Source organism: Alnus glutinosa, chromosome 3 (genome assembly GCF_958979055.1).
Source record: "Alnus glutinosa chromosome 3, dhAlnGlut1.1, whole genome shotgun sequence".
NCBI lineage: Eukaryota > Viridiplantae > Streptophyta > Magnoliopsida > Fagales > Betulaceae > Alnus > Alnus glutinosa.
The window spans coordinates 14,731,006-14,747,611 of NC_084888.1; the positions used below are offsets into that span (position 1 = coordinate 14,731,006).

Here is a 16,606-nt window from a genome sequence, read left to right on the forward strand (position 1 = left end):
TCTGGTGATGATTGATTCTTTGGAAGCAGTTTTATGCCCTGTGGATCAAAGTATTGAAGAGGATATGGAAGATGTGAATTATGATTCTCCTACTAGTAAAGAGGTGTTTTCTCTTGGAAATGAAGGAAAACAGAGCATTCAAACTGCTAAGATTGAGTCTCTAAATGTGAATGTAAGGATGAATTCGGCTAGCTCAATGAAGGAAGTTCTAATGCAATGGGTTACTTCTTCTAGCATTGTGCCTCTTATTTCCTCTAAGCCATTCCAAATTCATTCTGTTTTCACGTCAAGGAGAAAGGGAGATGAAATTGCTAATATTTTGAAACCTTCATCTAAGAATGAAGTGATTCAAGACTCGAGGCAATTTTTCTGATCTGAGAAGTCTCTCACACTCTCCAATATTTCGAGCTTACTAGAGTCAATGGGAAGGTTGTTGTGAAGCCACCGAAGGAGGCTATTCAGAAAGGGATAACGAAATGGTCTCCATCTTTGGTAGGTCAGTTCCTTGATAAACCGCTTCCATTTTATATTCTTAAGAGATATGTGAATTGTATGTGTTGGCAAATTATGGTAAAGTGGACGTGTTCTTGCTCGAGAATGGGATTTATTAGTTCCGATTTGCAGATGAAAAAACTATGGATGATGTTTGGTAGGATAAGCTATGGCATATAGCTAACAAACATTTAATCCTACGTCATTGGACTCCAAATATTCAGCTGCTTAAAATCTCTCTAACCTCTGTTCCTATCTGGATCAAGTTGCATAATCTGCGTATGGAATTTTGGAATGCTACCTACTTGAGTTATGTTGCTAGTGGTGTTGGCGAACCCCTCTGTGTTGATAATGTTACTGAAGAACAGCTTCGACTTGGTTTATGCTCATGTCCTAGTTGGGATTAACATTGATTCTGATTTCCCTAAAGATGTTGATATTATTGGAATTGATGGTGGAGATCGAATGTAAGAAGTGCAAATTGTTTGGTCATGCTACGCATACTTGCACCATAGTTGAGGAACCTGTTTGGATTCCACATAGAATTGATCAAGCTCAACAGGTGATTGATAAAAAGGATCCTCCTATATCGAAGGTAACAGGTGATGTTAAAGGGGACTATGTTGAGGAGAAGTGGACTGAAGTTAATTACTCTAAGAAAACCCCTTCAACCAAGGTTACCGCCGAAGGTAGTAATAAACATTGGTCTAACTCCTTTCATTTGTTGGCCAGAGCTGATGGTAATTCTTATAAGGTAGGAGAAGTGCAAAGAACAAGCTTCTCTGCTATTCAAAAAGTTCTAGAGGAGGCTTTAGAATATGGAATTCCCAATCCTTGAGATAAAGGAAAGAGCAAAATGGGTGAGGAGGAGGAGGTGTTGATGAGAGGTTTCTCTCCACATCTATGAATCTACTCATATGGAATGTGAGGGGTTTAAATCATCCCTCTAAACAAAGGGGGGTAAAAAGCATGATAAAAACTAAAAAAAATTGGATTGGTTTGCTTGATTGAGACTATAGTAAAAGAAGAAAAAGCTGATATTATCAAGAATTCCATGCTCCTGGATTGGGGATCTATTTTTAACTATGAAAAGCACTTCTTAGGGAGAATTTGGGTGTGCTGGAATAAAGGTAAGGTTGATGTGATTGTACGTGACAAAAGCGATCAAAATATTAGTTGTGTAGTTCACTTGCTAAAAGAGAAGTTTTGTTGGTATCAAACTTTTGTTTATGATGCTAAAAAAGCTCATGCATAGGATGCTTTTGTGGCAAAGCTTGCTATCTATGAAGCTGAGGGTATAATAAGCGTTGAATGTTGCACGTTCAAGTTCCTTAACTTATATATGTTAATTCCTTAGTATTGTTATTTCTTTGATTTTGTGTTGTTTTATTGTTTTCAAGTTTTAAATAAAGATGCAATTAATTCTATTGGTTTTTGGCCTAAAGCATACTTTGAGAAGACCTATAAGATGGGATTAAGTTTAATTAAACCAATGGAAGGATTAAATCAGAATTTCTCCAATAAGAGTCAAAATCTGATTGGCTTCAAATTTGGATTCTGCATACATCTCAGTGTTTGAATCATATCTTTCTGCTCAGATATCGGATTGCAATGAAATTGATGGCGTTGGCAACCTAATAAAAAAATTCAATAAATATGTAAGAAATAGCTTTTTCCCAATTCAGACGTTTACTATGTCGAAATCGCCCCGCAATAAAAGACTGCAATTCTTGACGAATTTGGAATCATTTTCCTCCTTGGATTGAAGTTTCAATCTCTTACTTGGATTAAGAGAGTAAGATTTTTCTTGGATTCCTATGACTTTTAGGCCTCTCCTAGTCTCTATAAATAGACTCCTAAGCTTTAAGAGAAGGTGTGCTTATGCTTAGCTTTAGATAGAAAATTATTCTTGGAGGCATGACAAGTTGAAGAGGAGAAGAACATGGCAGGAGGCCATCCCAGCACCACGATGAGCGGCTAAATTCGTAATAGGGTGTTGATGTAGCCCTTTCCAAGTAACAATGGTTTAATTGTATTTTAATTTGGGATTTTCTATACGCATAATGGTTGTATAACTGTGAGAATTGATCTTAATGTTTATATTCAATCATTATGAATTTCTTATCTTGTCTTAGAAAGTCTTTTATATTGATTGAACTCAATCCTTCATATTTTCTGTGATTATGTGAATGATTGTTATACAACGGTTTTAATTGATATATGATCAAGAGTGTTAGATAGGCCATGCCTAGGGAAGACGGATTGTACTATACCTTAGTTTAGTGTAATTTAGGTAGACACTTCGTACCAACCGAAAATGGGTTATACTATCCCATTGATTGTGTGTATCCTATTAAAGACGTAGCTAATCCATACCTAGGGAAGACTACTCATACCGCATCTTAGTGGTTAGGTGGATGGTACGTGCCAATCGAAGATGGATTATACTTATTCTTTAAAGGTAATTTCTTAACTACTCAAGTGAGACGAGCCCTATATTATGCATAGTATGAATTTTTCTTGTTAATTTATGATTAACCATTGTTATGCGGTGAGTGGTGAAATCAATCCCCTATTCTTTCTCTCATCACTCTAATCTTTATTTTTATGTCTTTAAGTTTATACATTTAACTTAGTTATAAACAAAATCAAATCAAACTTCTTTTAATTAGGTTATATTTAATCTTGAAAAACTTGATAGCAATTCTTATGCAGTCCTTGAAGTTTGACACCCTCAATATAGTCTTATCCTACAAGAATTCGTACTATTGCGAGTGGTTAATTATTATTATTGATATATTTTGGTAAATAAGACCACATCAGGGTGGCATCAAATCCTTGGGTTCTATGTGGTGTTTCAATATGGTGAAAACTGTGGCTGAGTAGTGGGTCTCGGATAGGCTAAATTCCTATGAAGTGGAGTTTGGGACTTGTTTGAACAACCTAGAGGTAATTGATCTTAACTTTAGTGGCTGTTTCTATACTTGGACTAATAAGAGTGAAGGGGATGATTTTGTGGCTAGAAAGCTTGATAGAGTGATGGTCAATGAAGAGTGGCTTTGCAAGTTTGGTAAAACTGTTGAAGATTTTCCTACTGGAGGTATCTCGGACCACTCTCCTACTATCATCTCAGTTGGCATTTTGAAGAGCTTTGACACCAAGCCTTTCAAATTTTATAGCTATTGGTTGAAGCATAAGGAGTGTATGGATTGGCTTAGAGAATGGTGGAATAATGAGGTAAAAGGGGTCCCTATGTATCAACTTTGTGTAAAGCTTCATTCCCTTAAAGTTGTTTTAAAAGGGAAGGCATTGGGTTGTTTTGGTGATTTAAAAAGTAGAGTTCTAAAAGCTCGAGATCAACTTGATATGGCTCAAAAAGAGGTGCTTGCTTCGTGTGGTAGAGCTGATTGTATGCTTAAAAAAAGGGAATGTCTTCATGCTTATTTACAAAAGCTGATGAGGCATTTTTGAAACAAAAAGCTAGAAATCAATGGCTTCAACTAGGGGACCAAAACAATGCTTTCTTTCATCGTTTTCTTAAAGCTCGACATGCTAGGAATACCATTACCCACTTTTTGGATGAGCAAGGAAATAAAGTGGAGGATATAGAAAAGATAAAGGAGATTGATGTAGATTTTTATAAGAAGCTTTTGGGTTATAATCAGCTGGTTTTTACTGAAGAAAAAGCTGCTAGGGTGAGACAACTCGTTTATGCTTCTAACTCGATTGAGAAAGCTGTTATGCTGGATAAGGAAGTCACGACTGAGGAGATTAGAACTACAATTTTTAATATGAAATCAAACAAGGCCCCCTGTAATACCCGAAAAATATCATGCTTAGGTTAATAATGTGCATATAATAATATTTACAGTGGCGGACCCAGCCTCCCAAATATGGGAGGGCCAAATTGAAAGAAAAAAAATTTGGGGGGGCAAATCTAAAAAAGTAAACAAAATTAAGGGAAAAATTTTATTTTATTTTATTTATTTTAAAATTTTTTATATTTTTTTGAGAAAAATTCTAGGGGTTGGGGGGGCCAGGGCCCCCCCTAGCCCCCATGTAGGTCCGCCATTGAATATTTACATGTGTATGTACATAGGTATAAGACTTGATTAATGTTAGTTATAGATTAAATAGAATTATGTATATGTACATATGCATGTATAGAAATCAGATAAGTAAATATACTATTAACCAAAGTCGATCGAGCGACTTTGGAAGCGAAGTTTATCGATCGAATATTAAATCGATCGAGCGACTTAATATTTGCGGGTAAATGGGATCAATCGAGCGACTTTATAGTCGATCAAGCGACTTAATTATCCAGTGCGGTGCAGTTTACGTGTAAGCTGCAAGGGTCGATTTTCTACCTTTGATTCTTAAACGCACACCATGCTTTTGGTTCCAGACGATCATATTCCCAATCTAGTTAGTACTAGTTAGTCCAATTTGGTTCAATACCAACTAGATTTTTATAGATACCAAGTAATCATTGCCTAAAGATGTGGGAATAGTATCCTAGGGGATTTGGGCTACGATTTTGGGGGATTATTTGGCTTCAATCCAACCATTGAAGTGCATCCTTGCTGGTGTGATCTCAACCATCCAGGATTTCTATAAAATGCATGCATGGGCAATCAAAATCATCACCAAATTCAGCAAACTCTCTCTTCTTTCTCCCTCATGTAAGCTTCTTGTTCTTCCCCTGTTTTAGTGCTGAAACTCCAATAGGAAAAGCTCTCTTATTTTCCTATGAAACCAGCACTTCAAGATCAAAAATGAAGCCTCAAACCACCTCTCATTTCTCAGCAAAACACTAGAAAACAATGCTTGAACTCCTTCCTTATTTTTGAACAAAAAACCAGCAACCTTCAACTCAACTTTGGAGTGTTCTATTCCAGATCAGTTTTCCCTTTCTTCATTGGATTTTTCTGTGCGAATTCCAGTAAGTAATTCTTCATTTTTGGATTTAGTATATCATTCCTTTAATATATGCTATGTTTTCCCCTTCTCCCTTGAAGTTGTAACAATCGGATATAGATATAATTTTCCTTACCTTCTCTTTTATTTTCACCAAATGAGTTTTTCCTTTTGGAGACATAACCAGTCATCAACAGCAAAACAGTGAGTATTGAATAGGATAATTTAAGGAATAAATATGTATATTAGTTGAAGGAAAGAATTGGTTATGGGGATAGAAAAGAGAGAAGAAGTTACAAGGACACTTGGAGAGTTTTGCATGTAATACTATCATAAGATGTTTTAATTGATTGTTTCTATATATATATATATATATATATATATATATATATATATATATAAGTGCAGGTAACCTGTGTGTGTGAATTGTGTGAGTGGATAATATGGGTGATTGATAAAAGTATATATATATATATATATATATATATATGGCATTAGGATGTGCATAAAAGAGTGGCAGTGTATGTGTGTGCCGTGTATGAGTGTATGTGTGTGTAAGTTATTTTAATATGTGTGTATATATATATATATATATATATATATACTAGCTGGAGCTAATAGTTAATAAAAAGAAGATATTTGATTATAGTAGTGTCATTTCATTACTCAATAATTTAAAATGGCGTTCAATATCCTAGTTAAGAGAACAAAACATCAATACCGTTAAGCCATTCAATTTTTATAAATGGAAGTATTAGAATGATTGCTATATTTAAATCTGTAGCCGCTATAATAGAAAATAATTTCTAGAGAATAAGTATAGTAATAATAATAAATACTTTTGTAGTGCCTTTTTCACTAATTTATTATTATTGCATGGCTTAAATTATGCAGTTTTTAAGGATAACTGTTGAAGCAAACGAGTAAGTATCTCTATACTTACTGAGGACGAAGCTGGTTGATTTTTCCTATAATATTATGTCTACTACTTTATTTACTTGTTTGCGCATGTGACTTTGCATATTTTATTATTTTAATAATCTGTCTAATAACAAGCTGTTGGATCAAGATTCACAGTGGGTACATTATGCTCCACTAGAGTTCCAATGTTCTCAATGAATGAGGAAGTACCTGAAAATGGAATAATAAATACAAAAACTGGTATACCAAGGTCACCAGGAAAACCAAGGTTTCCAGGAGCCTAGGCTCCCAAATAATATAATTAAAAGTTAAAGTGAGGAAGCCAAAGCTTCAAATAAAATACTAACCGTGTCAAGGTCAACAAAGGAGCGGAAAAAGAGAAATACCTAAAACTCTGCATTTAAAACTGTCATTACTTTATAATTATGCTAATATTCAATCTATGTCTATGCTTCGTGACCATAGATTATATATTGCGTATACATGTGATTATAAAGCCATTGCATTATGTTGCATTTATTAAATGAATCAGCATTCATATTATTATAGTATTTTGTGTTGTTGTTTTCTCCCTGTATTATGTGTTAAATCAGGTTATGAAGAGGAAGAATATCATAACTATTCAGACCCTTAGATGGATCCTGATACTAGTATTTGAGACTAGAATGCCTCCTTTTTGGGAACTACTATGATGTAGTTCATTAACCTAGTTTCTGAGACAATATTTATATTTCTACTGTTATGTAATTATTAAACTCTAGATATTTTGGCCTGTGTAATTATATATGCCCTGTGAAGCATGACTACTACTACTTTTGTATAATTATACTGACTCACTTATTATACCTATTTTGAGGTATTTCAGTAGAAGCTCTGAAGTGTTACTTAATTCCCATGTCTGTATTATATTTATATATTCCGTTGCCAACATTTAACTCTGATAAGATAGTAATGTCACGTGAAAATTCAAAAAATTCCACTTACACTTTTTATAAAAGCGGGGCGTTACACCCCCGGCCCTGATGGCTTCTTTGCCGAGTTTTTCAAATCCTCCTGGTTCATTGTAGGTAATGATGTGGTTGCTACCATCAAAGGTTTTTTTTAATACAGGAAGACTTCTTAAGGAAGTAAATGCTACTATCTTAACTTTGGTGCCAAATAAAGTTAACCCCTCTACTATGGGGATTTCAGATCGATAGCATGTTGTAATGTGCTTTACAAGTGTATAACCAAGATCCTCTCTATTAGGTTGTTGACTATTCTTGGTGATTTGATTAGTAAAAATCAGTCATCTTTCATTCCTTCTAGAAGTATTTATGAAAATATTCTTCTAGCTCAAGAACTTGTCAGGAATTATCATAAGATGGAAGGGACCCCGAGATACACCACAAAAATTGATCTTATGAAAGCTTATGATTCAATAAACTGAGATTTCGTCATATACTACTTACTCTAGTTTGGTTTCCCTGAGAAGTTCACTAGTTGGATTAAGGAATGCATTTCTTCTCCAAGGTTTTCTATTTCTTTAAATGGGACCTTGGTTGGTTATTTTGAAGGGAAGAAAGGGTTAAGGCAAGGGGACCATCTTTCTCCCTATTTGTTTGTGCTTGCTATAACAATTTTCTCTAAGATCATGGTTGATTGCATTGGGGAAATTTTGGTTTCAAATTTCACCATAGATGTTTTCCGTTGAAGCTTAATCACCTATGTTTTGCTTATGACTTGCTTATTTTCTCTGATGCTAGCCTAAACTCTATTTCTGTTATTAAAAAAGCTCTTCAAGAGTTTGAAAAACTTTTCGGATTTGAATTCAAGTCCATCCAAGAGTTCTTTCTTCTACTCTAGAATTTCGACTAGGGTGAAGCACCTATTGATGGAAGCACTGCAGATGAAGGAATGACACTTTCCTGTTTGATACCTTGGGGTTCTTTTCATATTGTGACGTCCCATATCGCCTAGATATGAGAATGATGATTGCTTATATATATATATATATATATATATATATATATATATATATTCGTACCCTTCTTGACACAACATATTTTAAAGTTATAATGGTCATGAACCTATCAGAACTCCGCAGTTAAGCGTACTTCTGCGAGAGTAGTATCAGTATGGGTGACCTTCTCAAAAATCAGGTTTGAGAGAGCAAAAAAACAGACAATATTGTATCGTTGGGGGTAGGTCGTTACAAATGGTATCAGAGACATTGCCTAGTCTGAGATGAGGGGAGCATGCACAAGTCCATGAAGGTCGCCAGTGGGCACTCGCTGGAATGCCAAGAATGAAATGATCCCATGAGGGTCACCAGCGGGGACGCTGTGTAAAAACCAAGAAAATAAATAAGGAATTTAGTAATTAATAAATTTTATTTATTAAATACATGAGACTAATAATTATATTCTAGGTAATAATATTTATGTTATTGAAAACAAAATAAGTCTTAGGTGGAATAATAGAATTATAATAATAATAATAATAATGGGTCTTAATGGAATAAATAATGAATTAAATGAGTAGTGAGTAATTAAATTAAATGTGGGGTTATATATTAGTTATTAAAAGATAGGATTTTAATATTGTGGGTCCTAGTGTAATTTATGAAAGTCTAGGCATTTAAATAAAAATGTCATCTCACTTTGCTACATGTCACCCTTGGATTGGTTAGGAGAAGATAACATCATCTTCTCCCAACCACCCACAATGGGACAAGTGTCCCACTCACTCTCTCTCTCTCTCCCATTCCTCTTTCTTTTCTTCTTTTCTTTCTTTTCTTCTCTCCATTTCACGCAGCCCCTCCCTCTCCCTTCTTCACATTGCTCTCTTCCACATTTCTTCTTCACTCACTCACACACACATGGCCGTGAGAGAGAGAGCTGCCATGGGAGAGATTGATGCCGAGAGTGAGACGTTGCAGATTTTTGAGAGGGAGATTTAGAGCATGATGCAGAGAAGAGAAAGAAGAAGTCCGGTTATGGGTCGTTTGTGAGGTAGATTTCTAACTTTTCGTTGTGTTTTCATGTCACCCATTGTTTATGCATCATAGAAATCATGTGGGTCATTAGGGATTTTTCTAGATGCGAATTTTAGATTAAAGTGAGAAGTGGGTTTCGGTTTTGAAAGTTTATTAGTGATTTTGAGTTTGTTGTATGGGCATTTCGCACATAGAAGCTAGAATGATATGGTTTGAAGCTTCTCTTTGTAATTTCATCATACCCATTGGATTTATAACTTGAAATCATGTTAATTTGTTAGATTTCTATTTGAGTCCGAATCTAGGGTTTTGTTTGGAAATTTTGGGGCTTTTGCTATGTCTTTGAATTGATGTTGGGCTTTCGTAGAAATTGGAATTATAAATATCTTGAGATTATTTTGCCTATGGATTGAGTTCTTGATGTTAGCCAAAATTGGAGTTGAGCATTTTGGATTTATGTAGTTTTGTAGGGATAGAGTTTAATTTATGTTACTAATTTTCAAGTAACTGAATTGGGGTGTTGGGGTTGAATGGTCGTATGGTTTATGGCCAATTGGGGATTTAATTTGATTGTTTCCTCTTATGGGCATAATAATAGATAAGTGAATGCATATATGTACAAGGGTTGAACTAAAATTAGGATAAAGGGTAATAATAATAAACAAGTGAATGGATAGAGATTAATATAAATAGTAAATAAAATACATTAGTATAAACAAAGAATAAATTAAGGGAATAAGTAAATAACTTGATGTAAAAGAAATACAAGAATTGATAATCGAGTTAGTCCAATAAACATAGATAGCTTGTGATATTGAAATATTAACATAACTAATATCGAGGTAGAATTCCTAAGAGATATGAACTAATAACAAAAGGTGTAATACCTAGTTTAGAAGTCTATGCATATGCTTTAAGCTTTAGTAAACAAATATGTTACAAATGGAATTATAATCTAATCTAATCTAATAAGAGTTATTAAATTAGTACCTTACTATAATCTAAATTACCTAGATAGTTGTAGCTAATAAAAGATAAAGTATAAAATATACTAATAGTTGTATCTAAAGATTAAGAAACGAAATAAGTTATTCACCTAAAGCCTAAGATTATTATCATAGGGGACAAAGAATAGGTGGATAAAATAAGTGAATAACTAAATATAAAATAAATGCAAGAATTGTATCAAACAAACATAAATAATAGTTTGGATATTGAAATGGACATAATAGGGTCCATAAGAGTGATTGACTAATAGCAAATTGATCCTAAGTATAATACTAAGCTTTAAGGTTTATGTATATACCATAAGCTCTAATAAATAAATAGGCAAAGTGTAATAAAAGAATGTATATTACAATATGTGATTATAAGTTAGTTTAATAAGAGTTATTAGATTAATATGTTTTATAATATTAAGGTCTTATAGCTTAAATTACTTTGATGGTTAATAGTTAATAAAGATTAAGTATCAAGTACAATAGTTAAAATAAGAATGTCGTAAAATGATAAATTGTCCAAATAACCCTAAGACAACAAACACGAAATAGTAATATTATAGAAATACATGAATAGGTTCCAAAATCAATTAGGAATGTAATTATATGATTAATGCGTTTATCTATGTATAATGAAATACCTAAGTGTGTTATAAGGCTATGTTTAGCTTAATAAGCATTGTATGCGTATATGTATATACATAAACATACATATGCATGTATATGAGTTAAGTATGTATGGTTAACTTAGTAAATAAGTAACAAGCCATTAAGGGTTAATAATGATAATAAGATATAATAATAATAAATAAACAAGATAAGATACAAACCTATAACCAATGATTAACCTAATAATAGTTTAGGATACTTAACTAGTCTTAGAAGTGAGTGAAGCGACGTGTGAGCACGCGGGTAGTTTATGTGTCATAAGAGTATAAGTTCAATAGAGTAGTCTAACTTTACCAATGTTTGCAGAATTGTGTCCAAATTAGAGACTTTAATTGGTTCTCCAATGTAGAGTTTGAGTAACTAGAATTCAAAGGAATATTCGAGTCAAGAGTCCAATGTAGCCAAGGTGAGTATTCTACTCACTGAAAAGTATTATTTTCATATATGATGAATTGCAAAATATATATTGTTTTACAAACTTGAACCAACTGTATATTGATTATGAACTGTTTTGGACGATTTGAGTACTTTTGAATATATTGAAATTATGATGATGTTTTGAAGTATGAATATGATATGTGAAGTTTAAATGAATGGAGTCACTGTATGTTATGGTTGAGAGTTTTGAAAACTGTGATCGCAATGGAACATGAATATGATTTTAGAGTGAGTTAAGTTATGCAAATTGTTTAAGAAATGACATGTTGAATTGTTTATGTTTTTATAAAGAAAGCATGTGTTAAAGGTATGATTCATGAAATTAAATGTATATTATTTTAAGGCATGAGGTATAAACATATGAACACTAAACGTGCATCGAAGTGAGGTTCATAGCCCACAGGAAATTATACATGGGTTAGATTCTCATGAGGTGCCTACTTGGGTTAGATTCCATTGAGGTACTCACGAGGTACTTACTTGAGTTAGATTCCCTAGAGGTCCTCGACCATGAGTTAGATTCTTATGAGGTGCCTACTTGGGTTAGATTCCCTTGAGGCACTAGTACTTACTTGGGTTAGATTCCCTTGAGGTCCTCGACTATGGGTTAGATTCCCATGCGGTGCTCACTTGGGTTAGATTCCCTTGAGGCACTATACTTGAGTTAGATTCCCAAGGCATAAAACTATGAGCATGAGCATGTATAGCATTGTTTTTATGAGTGATGTTTTTATACTATAAGTAGTTTTACTAGACGTATTAGTATGCATAAGATTTTTAATGGAAAAGAGCTTATGTATATTTCTATCGTCGGGTTGCATGTGTTAAAAAGCATCGTGCCATCAATCATAAAAGTATTATAGTAGGTGAGAATGTATGTAGTTGTTTTCAACAATGAAACTTCTACGTATAAGCTCAACTGGTATGCTTTAAATATTTTCTATTATTCGGTGTTTGCTATATCAGCTATTGGGGTTTTCAAACAAAAATTTATAAAATTGGTAGCTGTTATAGTGTACGCATGACTAAAAAGAAAAAGTTGGTTCATTGCGAAAACTCAATGAATAGTATACATCTGAGGTCTTAGTGTATGTATTTATGCTAAGACGGTGGGCTCATAATTCCACCTATACGGATGTGGCAAACCCCACAGCCGTATAGATGATGTTCATTTGGCTGTAGGTACTCCAGTCGTAGTTGATGGTGTTGTAGATGTGCACTTGGGATATTATGACTGAAACTTGCTGCGACGGTCGTAGTTGCAGAACCATAGGCATCCTCTATTTTATGGGTTTTGTTTATGGTTTGTGACACCTGTGTCACTTATTATTATATAAGGTCATTTATGTTATGTATTTAATTTGAAGAAAGACTTAAATAGATATATGTAATATTGGCTCTTGATTATGATTAATTTATGATAGATGTTTAAGATGTGATTTCCGCTATTAGGTTTATGTTTTCCGTTGCATAGTAGATAGATGTTATACTCTGATTTACCATATACATATTATGGGATATGTACCATATGTTGGCTTTGTGACATATCGTCGTGCCACTGTGAAGATCCGTTTATATTTTAAGAAATTAATGTTTATGCAAATGTTTTGTATAAAAAAAAAAAAAATTTAAAAAAAAAAAAAAAAAAAAGGTCGTCACACGCTGGGTCCTAAAAGGGGGTGATGGTGATATCCCACATCACCTAGGTATGTGAATGGGTATGTGCTTATATATATATATATATATATATATATATATATATATATATATATATATATATATATATAAGCACCCTTCTTGACACGTGTTTTAAAACCGTAATGGGCATGAATCTATCAGAACTCTGCAGTTAAGCATGTTTCTGCGAGAGTAGTACCAGGATGGGTGACCTCCTGGGAAATCTAGTTTGGGGGAGCCAAAAAGTAGACAATACTGTGTCATTGGGGGTGGGTCATTACAGATATCCTCTAGACTCTTTGCTGCAGATTGTAAAGTGTTGTTAGACAAGATTACAAACCACATTGTTTCTTGGACTTCTTGGCATCTGTCTTTTGTAGGGAGGCTTTAACTCTAGGCCTCTATACTTTATAGCCTTCAAGTCTTCTAGTCTGGGATTTTCATCTTGCCTAAGAAGATTATAAAGGATATTAATCAGAAATTTAATTGATTTCTTTGGAATGGAAAAGATGGTGCTACTACAAAGGCTAAAGTTGCTTGGGATGAGGTTTGTTTTCCAAAGAAAGATGGGGGTTTGGGCTTGACAAATTTGGAGGTTTGGAAGATCTCTATATTGAGACATATTTAGAGTCTCTTTGCTCGCTCAGGGTCTATTTGAGTGGCCTTGGTTCAAGAGAATCTTTTGAAGAGGATGTGCTTTTGGAGTATTAGCATTCCTCAGAATTGTTCTTGGAGTTGGTAGAAATTGTTGAAATTGCGTGATACTGCTAAGAATCTCCATAAGTTTGAAGTAGGGGATGGGAAAAATATTCATATCTGGATGGATAATTGGCACCCTGCTGGAGTTTTGTTTGAGAAGCATGGGTTTCGAGCTGTTTATGATGCTCAAAGTAGGGTGGATGCTAAACTCTCTATTGTGTTGATCAATAGTGTTTGGTGTTGGCGACCAACAAGATCTGATGCTGTTGTAGATAGGCATGTATACGAGCCGAGTTTGGGTGAGTAGTGGTTGCCCAAGCTCGGCTCATGGAGAATGTTCATGAGCTCGAGGGTGAGTAGTGGTTTTTTGACAAGCCGAGTGCCCGATAAGGCACTCGGCTCGCCCGGCTCGTGAGGACAAATTTCAGTGTAACAAGCCAACACCCGCAAGAACAAAAGGTTCAAAATCTCAACATAAATCAACCCTAAGAATTAAATCCTACGGAATTAACATGATTTTCGATTTTTGCTCATGGTGGGTATAACGAAATCGTAAAAGCTTGAGATTTACCTTTTCTTGATCCAATTAATGACAGATTCTCACACATTGTTTCACCATCTTCTTCTTCTTCATCATCTCTCACTGTACCTTCTCTCTCTGGGGTTGTCTCTCTCTCTCAATCTCTGAAAGACTGAATCTCTCTCTCGCGTTTAGGTCCGACGCAGGACTTCAAGAGAAACGAAAATAGAAGAAAAGAAATGGGATTATGGGAGAGAAGAGAGAGTGGGAGAAATAAGGAGTCTACTTTACACATGCTGAACTGTTGAAGATAAAAGCAGGCCTCAAGAAGTGTTCAAAAAAAAAAAAAAAAAAAGGCCTCAAGAAAAAGAGAGAAAAAAGAAAAGAAAAAGAAGGCCGGTACCTGGTGGTACGATTCTCCATGAATGCAAAATCTCAACCCTTTTCCTTTGTACCCTTTTTTAATTTTTTGTTTTATTCCGGCCAATAGTTCCTACGGTCGAAACTCGAATGCATACAGCAAAATTTTTGAAACTTTCAAAGTCTCCTCGGTAACATGCGTTCAACATTTGGAAACACAGGAAAAGGCTGAAAACTGAAAAGCCATGCTGCATTGCTGCGACTCTGCCAGTGACGCAGGTCACGCACGCGAATTCAAACAGGAAATAATCCTGTACACGCAAGTTGCGTTTGATCGGATACAATGGCTCGATTCAGATGAATTATGAGCGTTGATATAAATTAGTTGTTGGATGATTCAACAATAGACTAATAGTCAATAGATGAATAGCGTGACGTGCGAAACACTAAGTAAATTTCAATGTCATTCGTGCTCTACAGTTGGAATGCACATTAGCCATCCAACAGTTGAAATTGATTAACAAATAAATCTAACGGTCATATTTAATTAGTTAATATAATGATTCAAAGTTTAAAAAAAAATTACCATTTTCTCATTTCTGCAATAAGTTAATACCTTAGTACTTTATAAATTATAAGCCTATATTTATAAGTTAATTAAAAATTTTAAAAATTATTATTTATACTTAAAGATAATTAATTCTAACTTATAAGTTACATATTGTCATATTCGTATAATTATACATTTATAATTAATTAGTTAATCTGTTAAATGTTAATCATAAATCCATAATTAATAATTATATATTTACACAAATTACACTTAATCATAATTCATTAATTCATAGGCTCACGAGTAAAAGCCTACAAATTATTAATTATATTTAAACTAAAATAATAATAATAATAATAATAATAATAATAATTAATCATTATTTTATACTTAAGCTACAAGTATCAAGTATGTAACAAAATTATCTAAGTAATTATCTAAGTAACTAGATATTTAATCATTATAATTTATATTAGTTACTTAGCGTGAATTGTATACTTATGAGTTATGACTTGTGTAGTTCAGACTATGTTATTATGTGGCTATAATAATTATTGTTATAGATAAAATTTTAATTATATATAGTTATGAATTACGATTCATATCATATGATATGAGATTATTTATAATATAATATGAAAATTATGAATCATACTTAATTACTTATCATAACTTCCTTAGTATCTAATAATAACATTTATATGATATAATATTGTTAATATGATTATTACATTATACATTGTGCCATATGACATGAGATTTAATATCATATAAATTGTTAGATCATACTTAAATTAAATCAAAAGAATTGTTAGATCACATCACCTATTGTTGTTACATCATAGTATATTATTAGAACTTAAATTACAGTTAATTATACAATGATACAAAATAAGTATTTTTTATATGATTATTACATTATATATTATGCTATATGACATGAGATTTAATATAATATAAATTGTTAGATCATACTTAAATTAAATCAAATTGTTTGATCACATCATTTATTGTTGTTACATCATATAAAGTACATTGTTAGAACTTATATTAAACTTAATTATACAATGATACAAAATAAGTATTGTTAATATGATTATTACATTATATAATAAAGATATAATGTGTCATATCACTTAAGATTTAATATCATATAAATTTTATATCAAATGCATTTCATATAAATTCTAGTGATAATCCATATGATCATATAATCTAATGATATGAATTCTAATAATTATACTCAATTTGTGATTATAAGAAACACATTATTGATTTTAATGCTAATCAACTGATTTGGAATTATACCAATTACATTGTCATTGTATATGATATGATTATTTGAATAATACGATTAAGTATCAAGATTTTCATTAAATCAT

The 16,606-nt window shown here is 33.0% G+C and overlaps 1 long non-coding RNA gene across 1 annotated transcript; it reads left to right on the top strand.

Annotated features, from left to right (window-relative positions):
• Positions 1-9,114: 9,114 nt before the first annotated feature.
• LOC133862256 (uncharacterized) lies at positions 9,115-12,854 on the top strand. The gene is made up of 2 exons (XR_009899186.1): positions 9,115-9,326; positions 12,569-12,854. It is a non-coding gene; the product is annotated as an uncharacterized LOC133862256 (long non-coding RNA).
• The last annotated feature ends 3,752 nt before the right edge of the window (positions 12,855-16,606 follow it).